Source organism: Ranitomeya variabilis, chromosome 5 (genome assembly GCF_051348905.1).
Source record: "Ranitomeya variabilis isolate aRanVar5 chromosome 5, aRanVar5.hap1, whole genome shotgun sequence".
Taxonomy (NCBI): domain Eukaryota; kingdom Metazoa; phylum Chordata; class Amphibia; order Anura; family Dendrobatidae; genus Ranitomeya; species Ranitomeya variabilis.
In genome coordinates, this window is record NC_135236.1 from 219,859,839 (window position 1) to 219,881,170 (window position 21,332).

The 21,332-nt window shown below is 41.2% G+C and overlaps 1 protein-coding gene and 1 long non-coding RNA gene across 9 annotated transcripts in view; one reads left to right on the forward strand and one right to left on the reverse strand.

Moving 5' to 3' along the window:
- The window catches only part of TCF12 (transcription factor 12), a 358,827-nt gene that overhangs the window by 150,768 nt on the left and 186,727 nt on the right, over positions 1-21,332 (forward strand). The gene's annotated exons all lie outside the window — the stretch shown is intronic.
- LOC143775552 (uncharacterized) lies at positions 11,321-12,146 on the reverse strand. Its single transcript, XR_013215664.1, has 3 exons — positions 12,060-12,146; positions 11,790-11,981; positions 11,321-11,648 (listed from the first exon to the last, which is right to left on the reverse strand). It is a non-coding gene; the product is annotated as an uncharacterized LOC143775552 (long non-coding RNA).

The window sequence follows — 21,332 nt, forward strand, 5'->3', positions numbered from 1 at the left end:
TTTAGAGTATCCTTTTTGTATTTGCTGGGCCATGAAGCTTTGGGAAACTCTTTCTTATAAATGACTAAAAATTGAAACAAAGTGTAGTCTATGGATGTTAATGCCCAGTACTACCATGTCCCTCATGCTGTCATATGTTGGAGGCCTCTGTTAGGTAATGTTCCTGACATACACCGCTGCTGGAAGTGCAGACACTAGATGAGAAAAGCGCCCTAGTCGTGGTAGATTTAGTGCTGAATGTACACATGTGAATGAAGCCTTGCTATACTGCTCTGGTTATTATTAGTGCTTTTGTGCTGGTAAATAAATATGAGCAGTTTCAGGCCTTGGATACGGTAACAAGTGAAGACTTCAGCATCATATTTCATTGCTGCTGTTAGCACTTAAAAGAATCATTACTAAAACAGGAGGAATTATACGTCAAGAGGATGTTGTTATTTTGAGTATTATGCTCAGCCATAAGCGTATTTGCCTGAAGAGATAGTGGATTATAAAGTGTCACTGTCTTTCATGATGGAGCTCTTAAACACTTTAATGATCTTGTACATACCAGAAGAGAGCGAAAACTCTAACAAGGGTTGATAATGATTCAATAATGAACAATTTGCCACAGAAAGATGCATTTCCATATTCATTTAGTTATTTTTGAAGTGTGCTGTGCATGCAGCAAAGCTATTATGTAGCTTGTCTCTCGTGTTTCCAACTAATGAATTCCAGAATGATCCTGTTGATTCAGAGGCACAGAGATAGGGACTTTGCTTTTAGCCAAGATGAAAAATGTGCAATCCGCTGGCACACGGGTAAGCAATTAGCATCAAACAGATTATTATAAGGACTTCCTTCTATAAAAATCCTTTTGAGTTTTGACCATAGCTGTGATTTTCTTTAAGTGGTACTATTTAGAGTTCACATTCTTTTTCTATCCTCTTTTGTAGATTAATTATTCTGCTTTTAAACGTAATAGATATTCACATACAGTACAAGCTGATTTCATCCCTCTGAGCCATTGAGCTGGATCATTAGTGTTGAATGCTCATCACATATTGTAGCAAACCTATTTAGTGGTATAAACATTTAGTTACAAACGTGTAAAATGATCTGACACCACTCCAGCATTTTTTCCTTTAGGCTTCTTTCACACTTCAGTTGGCGTCAGACAGCTCCGTTTTTTTTGACGGATCCGGTACTTGGGGGTTGTCTGGGAAAAGTATCTACTTTTTGGAGCATGCTCAATTGAAAAAGCGGATTGGGGCGATGGATCCGCCAAATGATGGTCGCGACTAGGGTTGAACGAAACGGGTCGGCCATTTTCAGAAGTCGCCGACTTTTGGCAAAGTCGGGTTTCATGAAACCCGACCCGACCCCTGTGTGGGGTCGGCCATGCGGTACGCGATCTTGGCGCCAAAGTCGCGTTTTGTATGACGCGTTTAGCGCCATTTTTTCAGCCAATGAAGGAGTGTGGGCAGAGTGATGACATAGGGGTTAGGGGCGTGCACGGCTATCATCATTTTATCGCTTGTGCGCAGTAGGGATTTGCAATGTGTAACAAAAAAAATGGCGGATCCGCTATTTGACGAAAATGGCGGTTTCAAACTGACGCCAAAAGACTGAAGTGTGAAAGAGGCCTTACTTTGAAATCTCAGTATAGCTGAAAGTATTATGGTAGCTTTAAGACCTTATTCATACATCAGTAATTTTTCTTGTACACAAAAAAGCAGTCCCAGTGTCATTCAGTGGTTTTGATTCCAATATCAGTGAATTTCATGTATGAAAAAATATTTAAAGGAAATCTGTCCCCACATTTGACCTATGTAAACTATTAATATGGGCATACAGGCTATAGACTGCTGAAAACAGTCCCACCTGTATGTCTGGGCGATGGTGTCTGGAAGATGACTCTGCATCCAGAGCTTGTTTTACATGAAGCGGAGTTACCAGTGTGATGTGTAATGGCCGCTCTCTGCTCTGCTGATAATGGACACATCTTCAGGTTCCTTCCAGTTGACAGGCAGACAGGGTTATAGTATTATTGTAACACAGCAGAGCTGAGAGAAGCAAAAAAGTGTTTACAAGAAGACAAATTTCATTTTTCTTGTTCTGTGTTGGTTACTTGTCTCACTGGTAACTCCCCCTTCATGTAAAATAATCTCTGGAGGCAGAGTTATCTTCACCAGAGCTTGGAAGAGGTCACTTATATAAAGTGATAAAAGATGATTTCTCAGCAACAAGGCATCTGATATGTGACATACAGGTAGGACCTTTTTCATCATTCTCTAGCCTGTATGCCCATATTAATATGGAGACAGATTCCCTTTAAATGAAAATTGCTCACTTACTCATTGCAGTGTTATTCACAGACTGCACATTAATGCTATCCTTGTGCTTTTTGTTATTTTCAAGGACCCTCAGACCTGTATGGGTAGTTTTGAAATGGATGTCTGTTTTCTTTTTTTTATTATTTCTATTTGCGTACACCCTGTCCGATAAAGCAAGGACATGTTAACAGCTCCATAGATTTTAATGAGCATGTGTTCTATCTGGGGGAAAAACACAGGGATGTGTGGATGAGGCCTAAATCTTGCTAGTTTTGAATAAATGCTGATGTAAAGTGTCACTGGCATATCTTGAATTGTCCCAGAGTTATTGCCACATAGTGACACGTGTCCTGTTTGAAAAGAAATGTGTCTCTCTCTTTAAAAGAGCTGTCTCCTAGTTGTACAACCCCCATGTGAATCCTTGTATTTCCTCCTTGTAAAATAGCAACACTTATATTCACCCCCAACGCTGTAACTTTTCCAGTGGTGTAGGCACTGACTCTCCCAAGGATTGCTTGACATGGTCACATGATAATTGGAGCCAGTCAGCTCTGGCTTCATTCTCTTCTCGTACATATATATAGCGTACATCTGGAGGAAGTGAGCGTTGCTGCTGTCACCCCCTTAACCTCTTTACGACCTATAACGTATAGGTATGTCATAGGTCCCCTCCCCCTCTTTGATGCGGGCTCTGGCGCTGAGGCATATTTTCAGGCACATGACAGCTGATTTCATCACCTGAAATGTGCTTACAGCCACTGGTGAAATTGCGATCCACCCGCGGCAACTGTTAACATGTTAAATGCCGCTGTGAATCTTTGACCGTGGCATTTAACATGCCCTTGCCGGAAGCTTGTTGCAAGCTCTGTTCATCGGCTCCCCTGTCACATGATCACAGGGCGGCGATGGGTAGGCATGATAACCTAGGGTCTGCAGGAGACTTCTGTTGTTGTCATTGCCAATCTGCTATGAGTGCCGTCCAGCGGTCAGCATTCATAGCAGATGGACATTGCTGCTACACATAGCAGGGCTTAGGCCTAATCAGAACATTGCAGCTTCAAGTCTCCTAAGGAGACTATTGAAGCATGTAAAAAGCATAAAAAATGTTTTTAAAAATATTAAATAAAGCTCAAATCACCCCTTCATGCCCCATTAAAAAAAAAATATATATATATATATATATATATATATATATATATATATATATATATATATATATATATATATATATATATATATATATATATATATATATATACACACCTATTTGGTATCTCCACATTCAGAAATGTCCGATCTATCAAAATATAAAAAGAATTAATCCTATCGGTTAACGGCGTAATGAGTAGACATGTGCTAATTTGATCGGGTCATGGCTTATTCGGCAAGCTATAGCGCTTACCGAATAAGCTGCAGAGGGAACCCGGCTTCCTGGATCGCTCCGGCTGATTAGCTGTTTGGTTCTGCAGCTGCATGTGTTGCGGCTGTGTGACAGTCACGACACATGCATGGCGAGTCCAACAAACAGGCTCTCCCATGTATGTGTCATGACTGTCACACAGCCGCAACACATGCAGCTGTGGCACCGAACAGCTGATCAGCCGGAGCGATCCAGGAAGCCGGGTTCCCTCTGCAGCTTATTCGGTAAGCGCTACAGCTTTCCGAATAAGCCCTTAAATAATCAAAACGCCAGAATCGCGTTTTTTTGGTCACTGCAACATTGCAATAACAGGTTATCAAAACATCGTATCTACCCCAAAATGGTATTAATAAAAACGTCAGCTCGGTGCGCAAAAAAAGGCCATCACCCAGCCCCATATCCCGAATGGCCAGTCAGTTTTAGCATTTAGTGAACGTGGTTAAAAAAAAAAAAACTAAAACAATTGTGGAACTGCACTTTTTTTTTGCAATTTTACCGCACTTGAAATTTATTTCCCGTTTTCCAGTACACTATATGCTAAAATTTATGGTGTCATTTGAAACTACAACTCGTCCCGCAATAAAGCAAGCTGTCACACGGCCATATTGACAGGAAAATGAAAGTGTTAGGGTATGTGCACACGTCAGGATTTCTTGCAGTAATTTTCCTGACAAAAAACGGACATTTCTGCCAGAAATCCGCATGCGTTTTTTTTTTCGCGTTTTTGACGTGTTTTTTGTGCATTTTTTTTTTTTTTGCGGTTTTTCCCAATGCATAGAATTGCGGGAAAAACGCGGAAAATCGGCAAAATTAATGAACATGCTGCTTTTTTTACCGCGATGCGTTTTTTCGCGGAAAATAACGCATCATGTGCACAAAACATGCAGAATGCATTCTAAATGATAGGATGCATAATGTATGCGTTAAAAACGCGGAAAAACATGAACGTGTGCACATAGCCTTATGGCTCTAGGAAGAAGGGAAGTTAAAAAGAAAAACACAAAAATGGAAAATCCCAAGGTGTTGAAGGGGTTAAAGTCAAAATTGACTTGTCACTGTAGGGTTAAACGAATTGTGAGTTGAAAAGCTGCTGAAAATGTAGCACAATAATCTTGCATTGTGTGGATTAGAACACAAAAAACTCAGTTGATAAAAATTATACTGATGTATAGAGGCCTAATGCTGCTACATGTGCCCAATAAATGTAACCTATGTTTGGCGTACACATCGGGGGCTTTCTGTGTGTGTGTGTGTGTGTGTGTGTGTGTGTATAATACACATGTATCTATGTATCATACACAAATCAATAAAACCTCATCTGGCATCACTGGACCTAGAAGGACCAAAGATCTAGATTAAGCTTTGCTCACTTTAGGTTTGAGCACTATGTTACGTATATTATTATACTGGACTATAATATATAAAATTATATGGAACATAGTTCAGTATAAAATTATATAGCTACTATTATATGTAACATACTGCTCAAACCTAAAGTGAGCAAAGCTTAATCTCGATTATCTGGTCCTTCTAGGTCCAGTGATGCCAGATGGGGTTTTATAGATGTCAATGGTCTGCTGTTATTTTTTTCCTGTTGTTTAAGACATGACCTTATGGATGAAATAAGTTTAAAACATATTAACATATAGTAAACACTTTTCAAAAGAGCCTTTTATTCAGAAAATTACTTCCTTAATTCCTATGACTGATTTTTTTTTTCTTCTTCTGTTCTTCTCATATATTTTGGATGCAGATCACTTTTTGAGAAAACCTTCGTACTAGTCGACCACTTTTGAACACGAATTCTTTTCGCTGTATGTGCTTTTACTATATGGGTTCTTTATTTTATTAGGTGGATAATTAGTACGGTAATAGTTGATAATATTGCACTTAGTTACATGTTTATATGGTGATACCTTCATTTTGTGTGCAATAGTTTGTTGAAAATTAAAGAGGTTATAATTTACTCTTTATTTTTTTAACCCATTCTTCTTTTTTTTGCTCCATAGAAATATCTCCATTCCATTCACATAAAAAAACACAGCTCTCATCTGGCTTTGATTTTATTTTCATAAAAGCTAATGGGTTTCCAAGAAATTAAATTATATAGTCATTTAGTGGCCGCGCTAAGTGCATGACATTTTATTTCCCCTTGGGTCCCCATTCTCCTGAGCATGTGTAGAATTTGTCCTTGCATCATTCTGCTTTGAGTAAAGTTGCATCCAAAACTCAAACTTGTTCAGGAATAGATTTCATACATGTAATTTTCTGCATTTTACTGTCTCCATTCTAAAAAAAAAATTGCTATTATAATGGTGCTGAGCTGTTGTCTATGTATTCTTTTTGTTTCTAGTGAATGTGAAGCCTCTACTGACTGTATAAAAAAAAATAATATCTCCGCTATTCCTTCAGATTACGAAAAGTTTCAGTGCCTTATTATTCAAGAGTGGTTACATGCCTTGGGTCAGAGCTGGGTAACCTTTTTTCGGCCAAGGGCCATTTGGGTATTTATACCATCATTCAGGGGTTGCACAAATTTATCAACTTGAATATTACCCTGCTATATATGGTCAAACAAGTAATTAACTCACCCCTAATAGGATGGCTGGAGTTGTTTCTCTTTGGTGAGGTGTGTGATGTTAGATTGTATTGATCATTTTTTATTTTATAGGTTTTCCTCAGTCTGGAGTACAGTCAACTTTTTGCACTAGAGAAAATAGGGTGCACCTCCAATCACAAAAACCATGAGAGAAGTAGTAAATGTCAGGGTGCCACATCTTGTATGGAAGTAAAGTATGAGATAAGGAGAAAAAGACAAAGAGAAAAAAATGGTGTGTTCACCTGATACAATATAGTACAGAAAATACAACTTTATTAGAAACGAAGGACATGCATAAGTGAAACAGTAAAAACCTCTAAAAACATATACTGTATGTAAAATAGTAATCATCCAACACCCCTGAATGATATGTATATGGGACATAATACATTGTGGAGCTACAATAATACCTAGGTAGAGTGAGAGTATCACTTTTAAAGGTCAAGGTCAAATGACTGTGAGCTTGTCAAAGGGTGGCCAAACACCATTACAAATAGTCGACCTACGACTGACAATGAGACAATCAATTCAAACCCACTTAAAAACGACATGGGGATATGTGATGACAGACTTGGGCCCCCCTAAGGTCCATGTGACAAGTCCATGAGATAAGAAACACAGGCCTGTAAATCACCGAGATAACAAAGCATATTCTTAATAAATCATATATCACTAAGCCAGAAGAGGAAGGTGTCCAAAACAAGATAAAAATGCAAGGTATGGTGGTCACAGAAAAAAATACATGGCAAGAAAAAGGGGGGGGGGGAGGGGGAAAGGATGTAAAGTGAGGGAATGAGCCACCGATGGGGGCAAAGGACCCTGATGGAGATGATGGGTAGATCTACAGAAGGATGTCTGTAGACAAAAAAAAACTACCTCCAGTGCTCAAGGAGACACTGAGACTGCTATATATGTCATATAGTATACATTGGGCCTGGAACATAGACATCACAGGAGACATTGCTCTGAGTACATACATCGCACAAGATATTGGGGCTGGAGTACACACATGACACAGGAGATGCTGTGACTGCATCACATACATCACATAGGATACACTGTGACTGCAGCACATACAGTACATCACATAGAATACCCTTGGGCTGGAACATATACTGCACAGGAGATGCTGGGGCAAGAACATATACAGCACAGGAGACATTGGGGCTGGAGTAAAGAGATGACAGGAGATATTGGGGCTGGAGCATGGAGATGACAGGAGACATTGGGTCTGCTGCCTTTGTGTGTGGGATGGGAGCGCATTGTGTGCGAACTCCGCAAAGGACGTCTAGATGCTGGCACTGGCTAGTGTCAGGATGGAATCCTTCATTTCATGTGCCACAGAGTTCAGTAGTGAGTGCTGCGTGTGCTTGCTCACAGTGCCCGAGTACTGCGGTCCCTGGGAATCTGTTTGGGGTCCATAGAAAGTCATTGTGTACTGCAAATGGTCTATGGGCCGGAGTTTCCCTACCCTTGCCTTAGGTAGTGTTGAGATATGATGGACTTTTTTACTTTTTTGGTGTGGATTCCACAATGACAATACTCTGCAAAGCTGAGTAATGCTATTGATTGAGGCTTTACGAAACTAAGGCTACAATGGACTGTGCTGGAAATTCTGACAGTGTATATTTACACGTAACCATAGGGGGGGAAAAAAGTCTGTTTTATTACATGCGGATTTTGTTGCAGATTTTCTTTGTGTTTTATTCTACGTATTACAAATGAGAAATCTGCTGCTGATATAAAAATCCAGTCCTCAGGTCAATTTCTGCACATATATCAGCCAGAGCATGTGAATAAAACTTTCATTTTTCTCATTAATCAGCTACAGATTTTCCATCCACGAATCCGGACCGAAAATCTACAGCAAAACTTTTTTTTAATATATATTTATTTAGCTCAAAAAGCCCTGATTGCTGTTCAAAAATGCATACAAAAAACTCATACAAATCACAGCAAAATTGCACAAAAAATCGTGGCAAAATGCGCATTTTTTCTTCCAAGAGATGCAGAAACCTTGCAGAAATGTCTTCAAGCAGATACTCAACGTGCTCCCATAGCCTTGCTGTTGTGCTGTGTCGTGGCCTGGATTTATGCTGTAGAGTAAACTTCGTGCTCTTTTTCTCTCCTCTCTGAGTTGTTGAATGCAGTCTATCTCTGTTTTTTTCAGTTCTAAATACCTAAGTAAATGTTAGTAGCTCACTTTCCTTACCGTTACGGCCATAAGACCTCATTCCGACATCCATGTTGAATGTGTTTGTTTTATGTTTTTTTTTCCACGAAACATGTACCCGTTCTAATCTATGGTGCTATTCACGTGTCCATGTTTATTTCCCGGACCATGTGTCTGTGTAAAACTCAAGTAAACAGATACATTTTTTTTTCCGGTATCACAGATAAAAAGAACTGATACAAGTCTATGGGTCTGTGACAAACCTGTTCAGCGCACGGATGGCAAAGTATAAGAGAAGCTTAGAATGTATTTATCAATCCATGAAAAACGCTGATGACTGATGGTAAAAATGAACACACTGACCACACACTGATGCCACACAGATCCCAAACTCTGAGAACACGGTACAATTTTTTCACGTACCCGCTTAAATACGGATGTGTGAATGAGGCCTAAGATGCAGAATCTGGGTTTATTGTCCCTTTTAATGATGATCATGGTGTATTCTACTGGCATAATTTTAAGAACAGGAAAGTGTTATGTCTGTATTTGGAACAGGTTATGAAATAAATCATCATTCCTTTTATCATGAAAACAACCTGCCCGTATGAATGTCAGCGGTCCTTAGTATAATCTGAAATGTGTGATGTTCTTAATTGCGTTCACTTTATGACCCTTTATGTGTAGATATTTCTGTGCCGCTGTCTTTCAGTTAGCAGCTGTGGGAATAGCCATGATTTTTGTCTGGTGAGGAATGTGCTCGATAGTGTTTGCAGGTCGCAGGTGCCCGTCTTGATGATCTTTTTATCGCTCGCCGCCGCTGCCAGCATCTAGTGCAGCTGCTCAGAAGAGCCATCTCAGTAGGCCATCTTCCTGCCCTCAACACTGCGAGGAGACGGCATGTTGTTAAGTCAGGTGAAAAGCAAAGTGACGGAGGGAGCAGGTGTGCATTACTTTGTCATTCTTAAATGTAGAAAATTGAATGGAGGGAAATGTTTGTTTCATTTCTACTATCTTGTAATTACACGCTTTCAGAAACCTCAATTTGCAAGCTCTGGTGTACTGCGAACCAAACAATTTAACAAGCATTACAAGATTTAAATACACAAATGTATTTCTTTAAAATGTCATTCACTGGTTCACCAACTTGTGGTTTGCGACAGGGATGCGTTATTGTTCCACGTCAAGAGAGGAAAAAACTGTTTGCTTAGGGTATTGGTCCATGCTCAGGTGTACAAGTAATTGGGTTTATTTTAGACTTCATGTCCCAATGGGAATTAAGGGGAAATTATCTCCTTACAGCAAATTACGGTAAGTGAAATAGAAATGCTGAGGAAATAATGACCAGCTTGCATGACGGATATTTATTTCTTGCCAATGTGTTATATTATAGAGTGCTATTATGCAGTGCTTTGTTTTAAGCTATTGCTGTGAGTTGTGGAAATGGCGAACAAGTAGGCTGGTACTGTACCCACACTTGTGTCCTGAGTGCAACACAGATCATGTAGTGAAAAGTCACTGAGTGCTGTTGCTACACTGCAGCATCATTCGGATTGCGACCCCATGGAGGAAGAACGACAAGAAACTGGAAAAAAGTTGGAACTAGTTGCATTTTTTGCTACTTTCATGTCACGGTTTATTAAGGGGAAATTATGTGACCCTATTCGCCTGAATATGTCAATGCAATGCAAAAGTGTTTTTTTTTTTTGCCACGATTGGTGTCATCTCTAAAAATCACTGTATAACCCCCCCCTCCCATCTCCCAGTTTAAATGTTCTCTCTTTTTTCAATTACCATGCATATAACTATTTTAGTTAGCAAGTGTCACCATATTCCCGAGCATAATTGTTAATTTTAGTGTTAATGGGAATACCTACAGTATTTCTCCAGTCCAAAGTAAACAAATTTGACAATACATAGTCAATATATAGTGTAGAGACCCGGAGTCCTGATTTCTCCAAGGTGGTAGACACTGTTTTAGTCTGTTCTATAGAAAGTCCGAGACACATTCCACACAGTGCTCTGTGATGGACCATCCCGTCTGGGTTTTCCCTGTCCATTAGACGAATGGTAGGTCTTCGAATATTACTGCTTATAGTGACATCTGTGATTTCCATATTGTGCTAGACGTTTCCTGCTAGGTGCTGCAATTGCAAAGTTGGGGAGTGTGAATGTCTGTGTATTTATATCTGCACAAACTCAACATTAAAATTGCAACACCACGAAGGAAAAAAACATTTGTGTCTATACCACAGCACTTAGTTATGTAAGGGCCCTTTCACACAGTGTTTTTGGCCTTGTTTGTTTATCACATCGAGATTTGTATTTGAAACCCTCCCCCCCCCCCTGCGAAACCGTATGTGGACGTTTGCATTGATGGGGCCAAAAACTATAATGGTGCCTACAGTCAACGTGTGCTCTGTCATGCATAATTTAAAGGCGTATATTTGCCTACTGGGGGCGGACACTCCGATGCAGTCTACTACATCTGGGGGTCTGCCTCCAGTAGGCATATACACCCCAAAATGATGCATGACAGAGCACACGTTGCCTCTGTCAGCACCATTGTAGTCTATGACCCCGTCGGCGCATATGTCCGCATCTGCTTTTGCCGGGGAAGGGGTTTGGATGTAAGTCTCAATGTGACCAATGAATGTAGACAAAAACGCTTTATTAAAGGACCCTAATCCAGCACTGACCAGATTACGAGGTGGGGCATAAGTACATGTACTCCTATTACTGTAGATAAGATATAAAATAGCGTCATGATGGACTTGTTGAAATGTAATTTGTTTTTGATTGCACATATTTATTGTAGCAGTATTTTTCATAATTTGTTGATTATTAGTGTACATACTGTACTATTTGTGTGAGTAAAATACAAGCTTGTTGTACTTTTGGAATGATATAAGGTCTATCTCCAGTTCTGACTTGCATATGTAATGTCCAGAGCCCTTTCCTTACTGGTACCGTGCCATCTTGGGTCTGCTTCACGGAGTGTGACCCATGTGTGGTCATGTAAGAAACCTACATCACATCATGGGAAGCGTGAGCAGAATAGGTGGACACGCCATTTCTTCGTTTTCCCTTTTTATGTTGTTGCTAGTGATTTTACTGTCCCTAAGGCAGTTGCTTAGCGACCTGCATAGTAATTAAAACATTTGTTATTGCCAGCAGAATATGCTAGGGGAGGAAAACAATGGATGTTCAGGCTTATTTTTCACCCTCCATCTAGCAATCCTTTACTTCTTTTCTTGGTATATATCTGATCACAAAATCTACCTTCATTTGTGGCATGGGAAGGTAAAATGTCATCATTGCTGAAATACTGTGGCACAATCTGGTTGAGCACGTGTAGTAGTGTACCATAAATTGTACGTCTCCAAGTTCTAGCAGTTTCTTTCTCTGCTTTCCAGCTTTTGTCCTCATGAATCTGTTTGGGGCATCTATTGAGGAATACCTCTTTCAATGGCTCTGTAATAATAACTATTATTAACTGTGACCTGTAAAATAATTAATTGGAGAATTACTGTATACTTTACATCCGTTCACCTGTGGCCATGTTCCTGGAGATCAAACCCCATTGCTACTTATTGATTGCATCACAATGGGCCCAGCAAGGGAGAAGACACTGCTAATAATCCATGCGACTAAAATTTGGTTGCTAAGAAGCATGTGGATTGCCATGGAAACCAAACAATGGGAATTTGCGGTTTGTCTGCAGCTATGTACACACATCAGAAAGAAACGCATAGCGCACTCCTAATACATGGGCTCTGTCGTTCCTCAATGATACATCCACACTGATGAAAAAAGGGGAGAGAAGAGAAATAAAGCCCTGGCACTCTAATTTCTGCTTTGCTTATATACCAGATTTTTGGTACTGGTTTCCAAACACAGTCAGCATTTCATAAGACGACACGAGCTTCCTCTACTCATGAATGGGCAATCGTTGTAAATTTTGAAACCAAGGATGGCATGGTGCACTTTTCTTTTTTTTTTTTATTTCTGGCATCGGCGGATAAAGCCAATGATAATCCCACTCTTCCCTTTAGAGATGCTTTGCTGTGAAAATATGCAGGGAAATATTAGCTAACCCACGCTGCAGGTGTCCAGCTGTTAGAAGTCTGCAGCCATTCCTTGGGAGATTCATGTTTTAAGTGAAATCTAAATGCACAAACAGCCGCTCTATTAAGAAAACATGAGCTTGTTTCTGGTGCTGAAGGATTAGTAGCATATTGCCAGGTGTGGGGTTTGCTTTGGTGCTGCCTTTTTATGTCGTGCTTTGCGTTCTCATTAGCGCTTTGAATTAACTCTTTGAGTTGACTCTAGTGATGCCATCCGCTTGTTGCAGTTTTCAGGTCTTTATTATTTTGCTGCATTTATCTCTGTGTATGTCTCAGTTGTTTATGCTGCTTATTCACACGTGATATTACCAGAATCTGTCTCATTCTCTATTCAGTAGACTATTCCATGTTGATTGACCTCATGCTAAGATGTTATGTTTTGGACCAAAACCCAGTTTGGCAGGGGGTAAAAGTTTAGTTGATGTTCACAGCTTCCCAGTGATCTGTAGTTGTTTTATTACAGTCACTGGGTAGACTCTTCTAGCGAATTCATGAAGAAAACAATGGGAACAAATATTTGTAACTGGTAAAAAGAAATGCAAGAAGTCGTAGGATGTATTATCACTTTATTTTTTTAAAATGTTATTTTTACTTACAAATCAGATTAGACATTTGCTTGTCCTTTTGATTTATAGAAAGCTTTGTATTTGTAAATACACTTTATATAGAATAAGTAAAAATTACTCAAATTATAGGGCAAATTGATACTTTTTTTTTATAACAGTCAAAATGTAGTTTCCTGGCAGCTAAAGGGAATTTTTTTTTTTTTTTTAAACTACCTGCTTTTTAGGGTATCGGGACTTTACTTTTTTTTTTTTACTCTGGTCAAGAAAAGTAGTAGTCATGCCTCCACTAGTAATATCTCCTCTTGGTACATCTATGTCTAGTGTAGTGACATTTCTGCTTTTCCAGCGTTCCTCTGGTGCTGCTGTGCTGAAATCTCACTCATATTAGAATATCAGAATGGCAGCATATTTGCCTGTAAAACGGCAAAAAAGAAACTAAGCATAAAGTTTCCAAATTCTTTTGAACAGCTCAAAACTCCTCAAAAACTTTTGAGTTTATGCTCCAAATTTTCTGCAAAAAAAAACCCCGTCATGCATACCCTTATCATGCTCCTGTGTCAGCTTCTCTCATTGAAAGTGCCATGTCAGGATAGAGAAAATTGATAAAATTACCTGGACCAGCCAGCGGCTGCCAAGGCATACAGGATCATAAGGTGCTGGATACACATGATGAGAGCATTATACTGCCTCTGTACAAATCTCTGGTTAGACCGCACATGAAGTACTGTGTGCAGTTTTGGGCATCGGTGCTCAGGAAGGATATAATGGAACTAGAGCGAGTACAAAGGAGGGCAACAAAATTAATAAAGGGAATGGGGGAACTACAATACCCAGAGAGATTAGAATAATAAGGATTATTTAGTCCAGAAAAAAGACGACTGAGGGGCGATCTATTAACCATGTATAAGTATATAAGGGGACAATACAAATATCTCTCCAAGGATCTATAATATAACGCTGGGAGTGTCACTCTCTCCCACCACTTTATAGACTGCGCAAACGCCTGCGCAGTCTGGACCCCACAGAGTGACGCAGCCCAGAGGAGATCGCGGTATGCGTAAGCACTGAACACATACTGCGATATACGATGGAGGAGCAGGGACGTGCCAGGAGGGTGAGAAGGCTATATTCACCTGTCCCCGTTCCACCGCTGCGCGCCTCCGTCTTCCGCGTTCTTTGCCTGTGACGTTCAGGTCAGAGGGCGTGATGACGCAATTAGTGCGCACCGGCGCCGCCCTCTGACTGAACAGTCATAGCCAGAGCACCCGGAAGAAGGAGCGGCGTGCAGCGGTGGAATGGGGGACAGGTGAATATAGCAAGTGACGGGGGCCTGAGCCAGCGGCGATACCGGCACCTGACCCCCATAGCGCGCCAGTGTCCCTGCCTGCTCAGGCTTCCGGCACTCGGTGCCCAGCGACGATAGGCGAGTGTCTTTTTTTTTTATTTTTATATCGCAGCAGCATGGGGGGCATATAATACTATGGAGCATCTTATGGGGGCCATCAACTTTTATGGAGCAGCATACGGGGCATTTACTATGGAGCATCTTATGGGGGCCATCAACCTTTATGAAGCAGCGTACAGGGCATATGGATGGGAGCAGCACATTACAGAATGGTGGCGCAGGATGGGAGCACATGACAGAACGGGGGCGCAGGATGGGAGGAGCACATGACAGAACGGGGGCCCAGGATGGGAGCAGCACATGGTAGGATGGGAGCAACACATGACAGAACGGAGGTACAGGACGGGAGCCGCACATTACAGCATGGGAGTGCAGGATGGGAGCAGCACATGACAGGATGGGGGCACAGGATGGGAGCAGCACATGACAGAATGGGGGCACAGGATGGGAGCAACACATGACAGAATGGAGGCACAGGATGGGAGCAGCACATGACAGGGTGGGGGCGCAGGATGGGAGCAGCACATGACAGAATGGGGGCGCAGGATGGGAGCAGCACATGACAGAATGGGGGCGCAGGATGAGAGCAGCACATGACAGGATGGGAGCAGCACATGACAGGATGGGGCGCAGGATGGGAGCAGCACATGACAGGATGAGGGCGCAGGATGGGAGCATCACATGACAGGATGGGGGTGCAGGATGGGAGCACCACATGACAGGATGGGGGTGCAGGATGAGAGCATCAAATGACAGGATGGGGGTGCAGGATGAGAGCATCAAATGACAGCATGGGGGTGCAGGATGGGAGCACTACATGACAGGATGGGGGCGCAAGATGGGAGCAGCACATGACAGCATGGGGGTGCAGGATGGGAGCACAACGTGACAAAATGGGGGCGCAGGATGGAATCAGCACATAACAGCATGGGGGCGCAGAATAAGAGCAGCACATGACAGAATGGGGGTGCAGGATGGGAGCAGCACATGACAGAATGGGGGTGCAGGATTGGAGCAGCACATGACAGAATGGGGCGCAGGATGGGAGCTGCACATGACAGCATGTGGGTGCAGGATGGGAGCAGCACATGGTAGGATGGGAGCAACACATGTCAGAACAGAGGCACAGGATGGGAGCAGCACATGACAGCATGGGGGTGCAGGATGAGGAACACCACATGACAGGATTGGGGTGCAGAATGGGAGCACATGACAGGATGTGGGCTCAGGAAGAGAGTAGCACATGACAAGATGGAGGCGCACAAAACAAGATGGGGGCTGCAAATGACAGGATGGGGGGGCGCAGGATGGAAGCACCACATACCAGGATGGAGACCATATACCAATATAAATGCTCGCCACCCGGGCATAGAACGGGTTCAATAGCTAATCTGTTTATACCAAGGAAGGTGATGGTCACAAGGGGTCATTCTCTGCGTCTGGAGGAGAGAAGGTTTTTCCACCAACATAGAAGAGGACTCCTTCCCTTTGATAAGGGCTCTGGCAGTGAGCCCACATCTTTCCCGGCACATGGTAGCTGTTTTGAACAGCTGACATTTGCCCGGAATAGCCGCAGGTGGAATCGCAATCCACCCGCAGCTATTAACCCCTTAAATACCGATGTCAAATGCTGACAGTGGCATTTAACTCGCGCTTCCGACCATCGGGCTGGAAACCGCCCTCCAGTGACCCCGGTCACGTGATCGCGGCTCATCGGTCGTTGGCATGACAGACAGGTCTCCTGGAGACCTCTATCATTCTGTGCCAGTTTGCTGTGAGCGCCATATGGTGGTCGGCACTCATAGCAAGTGAGTAATTCTGCTACAGTTATATGAAAAAGTTTGGGCACCCCTATTAATCTTAAGCTTAATATTTTATAAAAATTGTTTTTTTGGCAACAGCTATTTCAGTTTCATATATCTAATAACTGTTGGACACAGTAATGTTTCTGCCTTGAAATGAGGTTTATTGTACTAACAGAAAATGTGCAATCTGCATTCAAACAAAATTTGACAGGTGCATAAGTATGGGCACCTCACCAGAAAAGTGACATTAATGTTTAGTAGATCCTCCTTTTGCAAAAATAACAGCCTCTAGTCGCTTCCTGTAGCTTTTAATGAGTTCCTGGATCCTGGATGAAGATATTTTTGACCATTCCTCTTTACAAAACAATTCCAGTTCAGTTAAGTTTGATGGTCGCCGAGCATGGACAGCCCTCTTCAAATGATCCCACAGATGTTCAATGATATTCAGGTCTGGGGACTGGGATGGCCATTTCAGAACAGTGTAATTGTTCCTCTGCATGAATGCCTGAGTAGATTTGGAGCAGTGTTTTGGATCATTGTCTTGCTGAAAGATCCACCCCCTGCGTAACTTCAACTTTATCACTGATTCATGAACATTATTGTCAAGTATCTGCTAATACTGAGAGGAATCCATGCGTCCCTCAGCTTTAACAAGATTCCCGGTGCCGGCATTGGCCACACAGCCCCAAAGCATGATGGAACCTCCACCAAATTTTACTGTGGGTAGCAAGTGTTTTTCTTGGAATGCTGTGTTTTTTGCCCGCCATGCATAACGCCTTTTTGTATGACCAAACAACTCAATCTTGGTTTCATCAGTCCACAGGACCTTCTTCCAAAAATAAATTGGCTTCTCCAAATGTGCTTTTGCATACCTCAGCCGACTCTGTTTGTGGCGTGCTATGGAGTTCAAAGCTCAACGAGGTTACAAAACCAAAAAAAGTGCTTTAGTAAGGCTGGTTTCACAATTGTGTTTTGATCTGCAGCGTTTTTAAAAAAAAAAATGCATGTGGTGAAAAAACGCATGCAAACGCTGCCGCATGCGTTTTTGCGCCCCCAAAAAAACGCGGGAAAACGTGGCGTTTTCCCGCGTTTACATGCGTTTTTTCCCGCGTTTGCGTTTTTGAAACGCATGCTGAGAAGTGTGTGACAGCTGCCAATTATCAAAATCAACTAGAAAACACACTATTAATAGAATTAGCTAGGTTAGGGTTAGGGGTAGCTTTTTATTAGAATGTCCTGGTCACCAGGTCACTGATAAGCCACCCCCCACCATCAAGGTGATAAAGGGATCCAAACCCTAACCCTAGGGATCCAAACCCTACCCCTAACCCTCACCATAACCCTTGGGACCCTAACCATAGGGATCCAAACCCTACCCCTAACCATAACCCTAGGGATCCTAACCCTAAGGGTTAGGATCCTAACCCTAGGGGTTAGGGTTAGGATCCCTAGGGTTAGGGTTAGTATTCCTAGGGTTACTAGGGATCCTAACCCTAACCGTTACCCTAGGGATCCTAACCCTAAGGGTTAGGATCCTAACCCTAAGGGTTAGGGTTAGGATCCCTAGGGTTAGGATCCCTAGGGTTACTAGGGATCCTAACCTTAGGGTTAGGGTTTGGATCCTTAGGGTTAGGGTTTTCTTGTTTTTTTTTGTGTTTTCTTGTGTTTTTCTATAAAAACGCATGCGTTTTTAACACAAACAAACACATGTGATTAAAAACGCATGCGTTTACATAGATAGCAATGCGTTTTTTCGCGGCAAAAAAACGCCGCTAGAAATTACTACAGGTTGCATTTCTGCAAATGAACGCACGCGTCAAAAAACGCATGCGTTGCCGAAAACGCATCAAAACGCATGCGAAAAAACGCATGCGTTTTTAATGTTAAGTATAGGAAAAAAAACGCATGCGTTTTTTGCGTTTTTTAGCGCTAAAACGCAGCTTACAAAAACGCAAGTGTGAAACCAGCCTAAGTCAGTAAAAAGTAGGTAGGAGTATTTAAAACAAAATGATAAGGGTGCCCATACTTATGCACCTGTCAAATTTTGTTTGAATGCCGATTGCACATTTTCTGTTAGTACAATAAACCTCATTTCAAGGCAGAAACATTACTGTGTCCAACAGTTATTAGATATATGAAACTGAAATAGCTGTTGCAAAAAAAACAATTATTATAAAACATTAAGCTTAAGATTAATAGGGGTGCCCAAACTTTTTCATATAACTGTATATAGACGTGATCTGATCATCGCTTCTATGTAGCAGAGCCGATCGGGTTGTGGCAGCTTCTAGTCTCCCATAAAGTCTATTGAAGCATGCCAAAAGTAAAAGAAAAAATTTATTTTTTTTAAATATTTTAAAAAATGAAATTTAAAATTGCGCCCCTTTCATCCCATTCAAAATAAAACAATAAAAAAATCAAACATGCACACATTTGGTATCGCCGCGTTCAGAATCGCCTGATCTAATAATAAAAACAGGATTAACCTGATCGCTGAACGGCGTAGCGAGAAAAAAAGTTAATATGCCAAAATAAGGTTTTTTTGGTTTCTATGACATTGCATTAAAATGCAATACCGGGCGATCAAAAGATCATACATGCACCAAAATGGTATCATTAAACACGTCAGCTCGACGCAAAAAATAAACTATCATCCAACCTGAGATCACGAAAAATGGAGATGCTACCGGTATCGGAAAATGGCGCAATTGTTTTTTTTAACAAAGTTTGGAATTTTTTTTTTCACCACTTAGATAAAAAAAAACCTAGACATGTTTGGTGTCTATGAACTCGTAATGGCCTGAAGAATCATAATGGCAGGTCAGTTTTAGCCTTTAGTTAACTTCGTAAAAAAGCCAAACAAAAAAACAATTGTGGGATTGCATATTTTTTGCAATTTCACCGCACTTGGAATTTTTTTCCCATTTTCTAGTACACGACATGGTAACCAATGATGTCGTTCAAAAGTACAACTTGTCCCTCAAAAAACGAGCCCTCACATGGCCATATTAACGAAAAAATAAAAAAGTTTTGGCTCTAAGAAGAGTAGCAAAATAAAATGGAAGCGCAAAACCGAAAAAAGATCCGGTCATGAAGGGGTTAATGGGCTCTGTGTCTGTACTTTTTTATATTCTGGCTGATAACCAGTTCATGCAACATTACATGAACACCTGATTTATTACATTGTCTGTCAGAACAATGAACGCAATTGTTACCATTCACCTTTCGTGTCTCCCCTTTTTCCTCATAGATTGTAAGCTTGCGAGCAGGGCCCTCATTCCTCTTGGTATATGTTGATTTATTTGATTATTGTTATGCTGTAATATATTTTCTGTACAAGTCCCCTCTAAAAATGTAAAAATGTAAAGTTCTGCGGAATATGTTGGCGCTATAGAAATATATATATATATATATATATATATATATATATATATATATATATATATATATATATATATATTATATATTTTTATTATGGCACGTGTGTTTAATGTTCATTGATAATCGTCATTGCACTGGGTAATTGTAGGAATATTTTTTTATACATTCAGGCCGGGATCACACACAGCTAGATACGGACGAGTCTCGCAGGTGAAAACCAAGCTCTGGCACCGGCACTTGGGAGCGGAGCGTGCAGCCACACAGCAATACATGGAGCTGCACGCTCCGCTCCGGAGTGCCAGTGCCAGAGCTTGGTTTTCACCTGCGAGACTCGGCCGTATCTCGCTGTGTGTGATCCCGGCCTTAGATGGATAATTGGTGTCTTTTCTATGCCTTTTAACAGAAGATGCTATCATGATACATTGTTTTCAGCAGTTATTCGTTACAAATACCATCTAATACCTGCTGAAATATCACTGAATGGATGGCCAAGCAGCCTTTATAGTAGTGTTTGATATTTTATGAAACCTTCAGAATTTTCTATATTTCTGCACAAACTTAAACCTAAAACTGCATGAGATTTTCACACAAGTCCTAAAAGTAGTTTGCGAACCAATTCAAACAAATATTAGACTTCATTTTTTAAATGAGAAAAGTTATTCAATAGAATGTCTGTATGAGTGGCAAATATATCAAAATATTTTCTTTTCTAGCATCTAGTGTCATCCCCTTGTGCAGCAATACTTGCATCTAAACATTTCCGATAATTGTTTTAGTCCTGCACCTCAGATTGGAGGAATTTTAGCCCATTTCTCCCTACAAAACGGCTTCAATTCTGTTTTGTTGGTGGGTGTTCTCCCATGAACTACTCTCTTCAGGTCATTCCACAGCATTTTTTTTTAAGGATTAAGGTCAGGTCTTTGACTTTGCCATTCCAAAACTTTTAACTTTATTCTTCTTCAGCTATTTTCTTGTAGAACAACTTGTGTTTTTTGGGTCATTGTCTTGCTGCATGACCCACGTTGACTTGAGATTCAGGTTATGGACAGATGAGTTGACAATTGCCTTTAGAACTTGCTGGTATATTTCAAATTCATTGTTCCATCAATGCTGGCAAGCCGTCTTGGCCCAGACACAGCAAATTAGGCCCAAACCATGATACTGCTGCACCTGTCTTTAACTGATGAAGTGTTTTTTGCTGTAATGCATTATATTATTTCTCCAAACATAACACTGTTCAGTGAAACAAAAAATCTCTATTTTAGTCTCATTTGGCAAGAAACCATTTTTCCAGTAGCCTTATTTATGGCTTTTCCATGTGATCTTTAGCAAATTGCAGATGGGTAGCAATTAGTGATGAGCGAATATACTCGTTACTCGAGATTTCTCGAGCATGCTCGGGGGTCCTCAGAGTATTTTTTAGTGCTCGGAGATTTAGTTTTCCTCACCTCAGCTGAATGATTAACATCTGTTAGCCAGATCCCTAGCAACCAGGCAACCCCCACATGTACTTATGCTGGCTAACAGATGTAAATCATTCA